Source organism: Sorex fumeus, unplaced genomic scaffold, assembly GCF_029834395.1.
Source record: "Sorex fumeus unplaced genomic scaffold, SorFum_2.1 ptg000033l, whole genome shotgun sequence".
Lineage (NCBI taxonomy): Eukaryota > Metazoa > Chordata > Mammalia > Eulipotyphla > Soricidae > Sorex > Sorex fumeus.
In genome coordinates, this window is record NW_026606090.1 from 4,999,730 (window position 1) to 5,010,381 (window position 10,652).

Genomic DNA, 10,652 nt, shown 5'->3' on the forward strand with positions numbered 1-10,652 from the left:
GCACACACACATTGTTTCAGAACCTATACACATACATTTATAAATAATATAATGGATTTTATTCATTTTACATTTATTTTTAATATATACAACAAGATAATTAAGTCAATCAATATAAAATTATGTCAGAAAAAGAAGGAAAAGCATGCAATTCTTCCTGTGCTTGCCATTCTTCTGGTTTGGAATTTCCTGTATTAGATTTTTGTCAACTGTAGCCTATAATTTACCATATTAAAATTCTTGTTATTATATTTTCTAATTTTAACCCATGTTTAAACGATTTGTTTAAATATTTATTTAAATGCATAGAAAATAAGATACCATATGTCATATATCATGGGAATATATCTGTATTATGCATTTTTAGGGTTCCTAGCAAAATTAAAATATTGCTGAGTGGCATCATAAGTTTATTCAATACATGCGTAGTTTTCAAACTTTGATTAGAAGAGCTGGGGTGATAGTACCACGCATAGAGTTTTTGCTTTTCATGTGACTGACCTGCATTTGATCCCGGAACCCCGGAACCCCGGAACCCCGTATAGTCCTTTGAACCCACCATAGTGATCCTTGATTACAGAACCAGAAGGTAGCCATAATTATTGCTGGGTGTGTCCCCAAAACAAAAACCAACCAACCAAACAAACAAACCCCCTCAAACAAATAAACAAAAAAACCTCTGTGATTAGATTAGACTTGAAAATGGAGATTATCATTTTGTATTTATTTTTCAGTAGACCTTAATTAGTTGTTTCTAATTGGTTCCTATAGCCCATGAAACATATTATTTATTTGTATTGTATAAGTCATATTTTTCTAATCGTTTCCAAGGAATATAATTTCAGAAACGGTAGAATTGCATTAACTTCATGTTAGAAAGGTTGGGATTAATTAACTGACTCAATTTAGATGACTCTGAGGTATAAATGAAGGTTATACAACTCCACAGTAAATATAATACATTATATTTAATTATGTTTGAAAATAGGCATAATGATATTGAGTGAGGGGACATTGAGTCATACATTGCTTTAAACATTGTGATGATATTATCTCCTTAATATTCAGAATATTGTTATGAGGTAATAAAGTTACCCTCCTCATTTAGATAGGAAATATAAAGAATGAAGATACTAAGTAAACCACCTTTTAATATAATTACATTACTTCCTATATCTCCGATTTTATTACTGTATAATAGTATGGTTTTAAATAATTTGAGTTTTGGTTGTCATATCCAAGATATGACAAATTTTGTTAGACATTTATAAAACTGAAAGGAAAATGTGACTTCTTTCAAGAATCAATTTTTATGAAGAAATTATCCATAAATTTCTAAATTTCTAAAATCATTTTTTGATTGCTGAAATGTCACATTATGATTTCTGATGAAGCATGTGTTGTTTTATGTACAAATTGTAGTTATTTTGAATGTGTGTAGACTCCTACATTAGTTCTACCCTACCTATGATGTTTTAGTCTTAGTCTTACTTTCAACCAGGCTTTGTCAAAAATTTTTAATGAGCCTTATATGTGTCCTTCTTCCACAATGTATTTTTCTTTAGAATAAATCTCCTACATAGAAATGCATCCTATTGATTAGTTTTATACAAAGAGTTCCGTATTCCAGAAATAATGTTCTTTTTTATTCCATTTGAAATTATCATTTAACATTTCCGATCATTTATAAATGTCTTTGTGACTTCAAATACCAAATCAAACATTCTCCTATCAAAACATCATTTTTAGTGAAGTTTATTTTTTTAAAGCAGATGAATAAATGAACAGAATTATTTATGGAGTATATCCAATAATTTTTAGATATTAAGTTTTCTTAAGATTAATTTTTCATTGAAACATATTTTTTCCATTCTCTCCAAAAGTAATGAATACTTTTCTGTGAACAAAGGTTTTAACTTCTATCTAAGTATACTTTAATATTTTTAACCCTTAATAATTTAATAAAGTTATTGGATCACTATTATTTTTAAGGGTGTAAACAAATGCTACCCAAATTCACAAGTGAAACACAATCTCGTTGGAGAATGGAATATTTTAAAGGAAAGTTTAGAAAACAGAAATGTTTTAAGAGTCTGAGAAGTGAAGGTAGTTTTTAACTATTGAAGTTGGTTTTGTTCCTTGAAATAAATTACCCCGTTTCAGCTGGCTTTCCTAAACTGTGGAAATGTCTTGTGGAAGAGCATTTTTAATATAGTCCAGCTTATGTTTCTGCCAAATATAATATAATGATTATAATAGTTATAGTAATAACACAATTTGACATGACAATAGGAACAAAGGAACACATCTCAAAACATGTTTTGAAACTGAACTAGCATACAGCCAGAGTCAAACCATCCTGGTAAGATTAGGCCTGGAACAGCTCTAACCATTTTTAATAATAGATACATTCTTCTTAACTTTCGTCCCTGTTTCCTGGGAGGAAAACTAGAATCTTCATAATCTATGGATGATAGGAAAGTCTCTGTTACTCTAGGTGGGTATCTTGATAATTTCTCTAAGTAAGATGTCTCGGGGTGCCATAATGACCAGCCAGGTGAATGAAACTTTCATCTTTGGAGCCTCTCTTATCTTACCAGAAGGGTCTCTTCTTTCTGCTGGTCCTCCTCTAATACAATTGTACCACCATGATAGCACTTCCCTGATTTTTTGTGAGTACATCTATTGAAATAGCTCACATTGGTGTCTAGTAGGAATGCCTGTGTTTTAACATGCTCCTCAGCTACACAGATGATGGTAAGAATTCCTGAACTAACAGCTTGTATTTGAGTAAAGACAGGTCTTTTTGAAGACTGTTCCTTTAAAGTGGGGATTCTATTAAACTCCTGCAACGTGGTGTCTAAATTCATTGCAGCTACCATGAAAGTCTTTATTATCCCACTTATGTATGGTTAATCTGTGGTCAGGCACAAGCTCTTGGGCATTTATCTTATTATTCCATTTGTCAAGTCAGACACATTTACTTCAATAGTGTATAACCTTGTATTTGATTACTTTGGCTGTGACTTTGAATAACATGTCTGTAATAGGTAGAAAAATCAGTCAAGGCAAGTTTAATTTCTGCACAGTATTTGGTACTCTTGTCTTTTCCAGTTTAGTAAACTGCCCAATATCATGCAATTACTAAACACATTCTAATCAACTCAAATGGTAGAGTCAGTATCAGTTAGATACTTTGGAAGGCAGATTTACATCGTTACAACATGGAGGTATAATTTAATTCTCTTGATCTGGCTCTGTTAGAGAGCTGAAAGGCTTTGTGAAATGTGCTGTAATACTACACTTGTAACTACCTTTAAGTTGAAATTTCTTTATCCAGTGGCGGAGTGCATTGTATGTTGGGTAATTTCCTTTTAATTTATTTTTCAGTGGTATTCAGAAGTTGCTCCTGGATCTGTGCTCAGGAATCACTCTTGGCAGACTCAGGATCGTATGGAATGCTGGGATTAAACCTGGGTTGGCTGTGTGCAAAGCAAGTTCTCTATGAGCTATACTGTCCCTGAGCCCCCGGGAAATAGTAATTTTAACAAGTACACCCAACTTTAGTGTATGAATATTTTGTTGTGCTTTATATTTGCTTTTGACTTTATAAAAAGTTTAATAAATTTAGTTATTTTATTTATTTAATTCATTTTTATTTTCAAAATTATTTATTTATAAGGGCTGGAGCACAGCAGGTAGGGTGTTTGCCTTACACACAGCCAACCTGGCCGACCCAGGTTTGATTCCTCTGCCACTCTTGGAGAGCCTGGCAAGCTACCGAGAGTATCTCGCCCGCACAGCAAAGCCTGGCAAGATACCCATGACGTGTTTGATATTCCAAACACTGTAACAAGTGTCATAATGGAGATGTTATTGGGCCCACTCGAGCAAATCGATGAACAACAGGAGGACAGTGCTACAGTGTGCTACATTTATCTATAATAAATTAATTTTTAATTGAATCATACTGAGATACTCAGTTACAAAATTGTTCATGTTTGGGTTTTTGTCATAATGTTCCAACACCCATCCCTTCACCAACGTACATTCCCCATCACTAATGTTCCCAGTTTCCCTCCCGCACCCTCCCCTAGCCTCTCTTGCAGAGAATTTTCTTCTCTCTCTCTCTCTCTCTCTCTCTCTCTCTCTCTCTCTCTCTCTCTCTTCCACTCTCTCTTTCTCTCTCTTCTTTTGGGCATTATAATTTGCAATATAGAGAGTGAAAGATTGTATTTCAATAACCTCAACATATTCCTTATGTTGTTAATATATTTAACAATATAGCTAATAATAATTGTTAATATAGGAATAACATCTAGAAATATTTCATTTACTGTATTTGTTCTACTAGTGATTTTTTCCTTGCTTAACTTGTAATTGCAAGCCATTGCTTTTACTCTAATATGTTTACTATATCTACTTTTGAATCTTCTCTCCAAGATTTTTCTTTATCTCCATAAAATACACTGTAGAGTATACGGGTTATGGGTATATCAATGATTTGTCTTGAATGAAAAAAGTAGTGCTGTCACTCTGACCATTAAGCACTAAATAAGGTCATATATATAATACTAGTAAACTTAAACAACAGTATTTGAATTCTCTTTTGAGGGCTAAGAACCATTTGTCAAATACCTTCAAAATTGATCTATAGGCATAGCAATTTAGTAAATTCTTTATCAGAAAATCCAGCTGTTTAATAAGTCACTAACTAAAAGCATTCAATGAAAACTTTTTCAACTAAAAAACTAAAACCCATAAATGGAAAGAATCAATAACTCTTCTAATTCAAGATTAAGAACAGCTATATTGTCATTTCCATAAGATGAAGCACTCTACATATTTGTGTGTGGGGGATAAAGGGGGGTATTTCCTCATCAGACTCAGAGGACATGGAGAACTAACCTTGGTGTCCTTGGTCAACCAGACTAGATAGTTCAATGCTAGAAACTGCTGATGTTTAGCTGCTCAGATCTACAAAGCCAGGAAAGACCAGGACCACCTTAATGTTTCTTGGGGTTTCCATGGCTACCTCCAGTGGTGTACTGGAGGCCATGTGGTATCAGGATTCAAACTTGGGTCTCACCGTATCCCTGAATGCTAAGCCATATTGCCAGACCCAGAACTCTACCTTTAAACAATACCTAATAATTAAAAGAAGTGTCTCATCCCAGAAAAATTGAGTTGTGTCTATTCTATAACACAAGATGCTTTCAAAATTACATTGGTTAACTGTGAAAATGGATGTTTTCATATTGCGGAATAAAAAATAGACCATTTAAATCGAGAAAGCATTAATTTACTAGGAGGATCTGACTCTATTATACTTAATACAGAACATTTACACTTTACTGTAGAATATGGAATTGAATTAATGGAATAACAGGCCAGATAAACTTAGGTTCTCCATAATTAGTGTTCCATTAGTTTAATTTTTTTCACTATAAACCATAAGGAAAAGAGATAGCATTTAAATTTGCATATAGAATTAACAAAACCAAATAAAAAAAAGCAAATGTACTTAAAGGCCACTTTAATTGCTTTATTTAGAGTACATAGAAACCTATACAGTTTTCCACAGTGGAATATACATGACCGTGTTTTTTAGTGATCTCATTCTAATCTTATTAAGGCTAAATAAATTTTTAATAATATAAAACTAAAGTTGTTTTTATAAAGGAGAGGAATAAATGCACTGTCATTTTTGACAAAATAAAAATACACTAAAAATCATAGCAAGCAAGGTATGATAAATTTGACTGTGAGTATATTTTTACAGCTTCACAAACCATTGTTTGGCTAAAGGATATAAAATTATTAGGCAGTGTATAGTTTTTTTATATTTTACTCCAGATGCTATGTGATAAAGGCCAATGCTTAAGTGTTTATAGATCAATAAAGGATCTCCGGTAAGTCAACTGAACACACATACTCGCAGAAATTGTTGAAACATATAGGGCAAAAATGGTGTGCCATCTTACTGGATCTGGAAATTAAAGTATATATACTGTAGTTATATTAGAAGTGGAAGATAATATCCATCATCTTGTAAGTTTTCACTCAAAATTCTTGATCACATCTTGAGTTTATGTGTGTTTAAACTGAACAAAAGAATAACAAGCCCAGATAGAATGTAGAAGACTATTATTAGCAAAGGCTCTGAGATTCTATAACGATTCTCAATGTAGACATATTTCTTTTTTCTAAGTGTTACAAATGTTATATAATTCCATGTTCTTGTGTTATTTTCCTTTGCTACTTTCCTTTATGTTTGTATGGTTTGGGATGAGTCATTTGAAGACTGACTAATTAATAATGTAGTATATATATGTGTGTTTTTATGTGTTTAGTGAATTACATATTAAGGAATGAACCATGGAGCAAGAGAAACAGTGCAGCTGGTAAAGTACTTGCCTTACATGTGGCTGTTATTTGTTGGATCCCCGGCATCCCATATGGTCCTCAGAACACTGCCAGGAGTGATTTCTAAGTACAGAGCCAGAAGTAACCCCTGCGCATCATTGGGTGTGCCCCACAACAAGGAATATGTTTATAGTGATAATTTAACTTGGAAACTATTGTGTATTTTTCTTGGTTATTGATTTTTTTCACAGCATGACTCTTTCGATTCATGCACATTCACCAGATCCAAACACGTACAGCTAAACTACCTTTAAATTGGTGAGCAGTGCTATTGACAGAAGAAACATTTATACCATAATTTTTAAAATTTTGTTTTCCACATACACTTTAAATGATAATGCACTTTATATTCTTCCCAAACAAAAAGAGTGCTATCCCCATATCTCTTCACTGCCGTGCAGAATTGCATGGAGTTATTCTTTTGAAACATTAAGGCCCACACATAGTGCCATCAGTCACATTACTGCAATGAAAATAAAGTGAAATTCTTTTACGCTAGTATGTTTTTGAAGATAACAGCTATTATTCAGAAAAGACAATCAGGTACCACCACTCTCATTTTAGACTGTGTATTGCTAGTCACTGTAGGAAGAATCGTCTACTGAGATTCTGCTCACCGCCTTCTACCCCCTGGAGAATTACATGCACTTCATATTTGTGAAAGAATATCAGGGAAATTTTTTTCAATCTATGAAAAACATTCCAGTTTACACATTGAATTCTTAAGGCAAGTGGATTGACAAACATATTCTGATGAGGAGAGAGATTGGAGAGAACGCAATCACTGAGGAGAAGGTGAAGGTGAGCGAGACAAAGAGAGAAGGAGATAGGAGGCAGAGTCATAGAGATGGTCACATGGCATGTTGATTTTTTCCCAATCAAAATAAAACCTCATGCACACAGATGGATAACCACAGTTTTAAAACCTGCTCACACACAAAAAAATGTTGAATGTGGAGCAGTTGGGTTAAATAAGCCCTTTAGAAACCAATATACACAAAGTCCATTTCTATGATCCAAGTCATTTTTCTTTTATTTTCTGGAAAAACACACAGCAACATAGATATAGAAATTTAATGAAAAGTTTAATTCAGAATCTTTACAATTAAATGGACAGATTCATTGCAATGTAAGTTGTCAGCAACTTCACATATCTTTGCTGTGCATTGTAGCATCTTCATTTCATGAAATGAAATCTCTTTGTTAAAACAAAATGATTCGGTTGCCAATTTTTGCACATTTATGCAGAAGAAAATAGCTTTTGACTTTGGTTTTAAATTCTACTTCAGTTTCTTTCAAATTATACTTTGTAAGTTATAAAATTACAAATCAAAATGACAAAAGTATTTAAAATGTGCTTCACACTGTATAGGGTTGTATCAGGCTCATTTTAAAGCTCAAAATTCGTGGATTATTCATCATCTATATTCAAGGTCACAACCTCTTCAGCAAGAAGAGTCTTGTCATGACAGTTTATATGTCTTGTCATTATTGTTTATATATTTTATCTTTAAAAACATTTTATTTCCTTAGTTATTGCTATTTGTTTTGTTATCTAGTCCTTTTTGAGTTTACAGTGCTTAAATACTATTGTAAACATTGTAATAAAATGATGTATAAGGTACAGGAGAGCAAATAAGTTGCTGTGGTTTCATCATCCTTGGTATCAGACAGCTGTGGCTGAGGACCCCAGCTCTGTCTGTGAGTACTTAGGGCATTGTAAATGAAGGGACTTATTTCAGAGATGACTGACAAAAGATTAGTGGTAAAATTAGGCCAAACTGTGTGTCTGTACCTGTTTAATTATTGTGCATACTCACTGGCTGAATAAAAACCCCATCTTTGTTCTATGAAACCATTGAGTAATACAAAGTTCAATATTTTATTTTTGCTCGAGTAAAGTAAAGTAAAGGCTCTCCCGTTGATCGTTGATTTGCTCCAGCGGGCCCAGTAACGTCTCCATTGGAGACTTTGTTGTTACTGTGTCTGGCATATCGAATACTCTCGGTAGCTTGCCGGGCTCTCCGAGAGGGGTGGAGGAATCGAACTCGGGTCGGCCATGTTGGCTGCGTGCAAGGCAAACGCCCTACCCGCTGTGCTATCGCTCCAGCCCATTTTATTTTTAATTTTTTAATTTTATAAAGTAGTTTACAATATTTTATTTTATTTAATATTCAAACACCAATCCCACCACCATTATACTTTCCCACCACCGTATCTCAGGTGTTTCCATCCTGAACCCTAATCTCTGACCCAAAGAAGAACATAAATAGTTCCCTCTAAGTTTTGTTGCCTCTTATTTTGAATCCCATCATATGTAGTGCTGTACTCTTGGACTATGAGTAAGGTTTGTTTTATGAAGTATCGTATTTGTAGCCACGCAGTCCAGGAAAGTTTCATTCATGGGTGAAGCTTGGCCAAGCATTTGGAGAGCAGCCATGAGCATGGCAGCAGTTGAGTTCTGGAGATTTTTGGTTGCCAGGCAAAGTTCTATATTTTAAACTGATAGTAAAGGAACAAAATATTATATGTTAAAGTTTTGCATGTGAGGATCCTCTCAAGTAATGTTCAGGACATCCAGGGGGCACTTCCCAAAATTCAGGGCACACCTGGTGAGGTGGTTCAATGCCAGTGCCCGAGACTGCCATGTAGTTCAACCCCTGCAGTGGTGGGGATTACCTGGCCTCCCCAGGTGATGTAGGAGGGCCTTGAGAGTTACAGCTGGCCCTGGAGCTCTCCAGTGTTGCCCTGGTGGCCTGGATGCAGTATCGCATCCTTGGACCCTTTTGCTCACTCTTGGGCTCTTCTGACCAAGAATCACTAGTGGGGCTTGAGACCTGGATCTCCCAAGCTCCATTCGGGAGGGGAAAAAATATACTGATAAATCTCCATCTGTATGTATGTATGTATGTATGTATGTATCTATTTTAAAAAATACATTTGTGGTTTTTTCAAATGCTTTACGTATTGTGCCTGGTTATGGTTATTTCATTGGATGTCAGAGCACCTGATCTTGAGTGGGGTAGTTCCTTAAAGAATTAATCATCTAGTAGTTAGGTTATGTTCAAATGTGCTGCATGGCAGCATTAGTGTTCAGATTCTTTCTATGTCACTTCATCATTCTTAAAGTTTGACCATGGCCATATTACCTAGAAGTTTTCTGTTTTCTGTATCATAGAAGGATTCCAAGTAGGAAAATGGGAATAGTCCATAATGACGCATAACATATATATCTAACTCCTTTCATAGCAACAACCTTTTAGGGTATTCAGCAGCATCAGTGATTATAACCTCAATTCCATTTAAAATTTCACATTTTATCATGTCTTTATATTCATATATTTTCCTATAAAACAATATTCATATCAGGGCTGGAGTGATAGCACAGCGGGTAGGGCGATTGCCTTGCACACAGCCGACCCAGGTTCGATTCCCAGCATTCCATATGGTCCCCTGAGCACCGCCAGGGATAATTCCTGAATGCAGAGCTAGGAGTGACCCCTGTGCATCACCGGGTGTGACCCAAAAAGCAAAAAAAATCCCAAAAAAACAAAAAAACAATATTCATATAGATTTAAGTAAAATATGATTATAAATATACATAAATATATAGATATCTGAATTAAAATTTTTCAAATGACAATTTTACTACATTTTACTATTTATTCAAATGGTGGTTATTATCATTTTACTAAATATGTGAATTTATTTCCAGCTTGTATGTTACCTTTATGATATAATGAAGATATTGTTTAACTTCTGTTGTGAGGGATAGAACCAGGGTATCATATAGGTAAAACATGTGCTCTCCTAACTGAACTACATTCACTGAATCGAGTGATGCTTTTTAGTTTCAAATGAGCCCTGTTTTCCTTTTGAATTATAATTTCTTCCTTAGGTATTTTACATTCATTACAGATATTCATTTTTATCTTGTTAGCATTACTGTTTGACGTTGTGGACTCAAATTCACACAAACTCATTCTCAACCTCTTTGTCCTTGCCTTTCTCTTTCTTTTTTCTAAAGATTTTCTTTCCCATCTCCTCCCCTCCCACTCCCTCTCTTCTTTCTTTTCTCTTCTTTTTTTCGATATGATCTGCAATATTCAGGGCTTACTCCTGGCTTTGTGCTCACGTACCATTCATGGTAGTTGTGGAAGGTGAGAGATGAGGGGTGGGGACATATTTGATTTGGGAGATTGAACTGGAGTATAGAAATCTCCCTA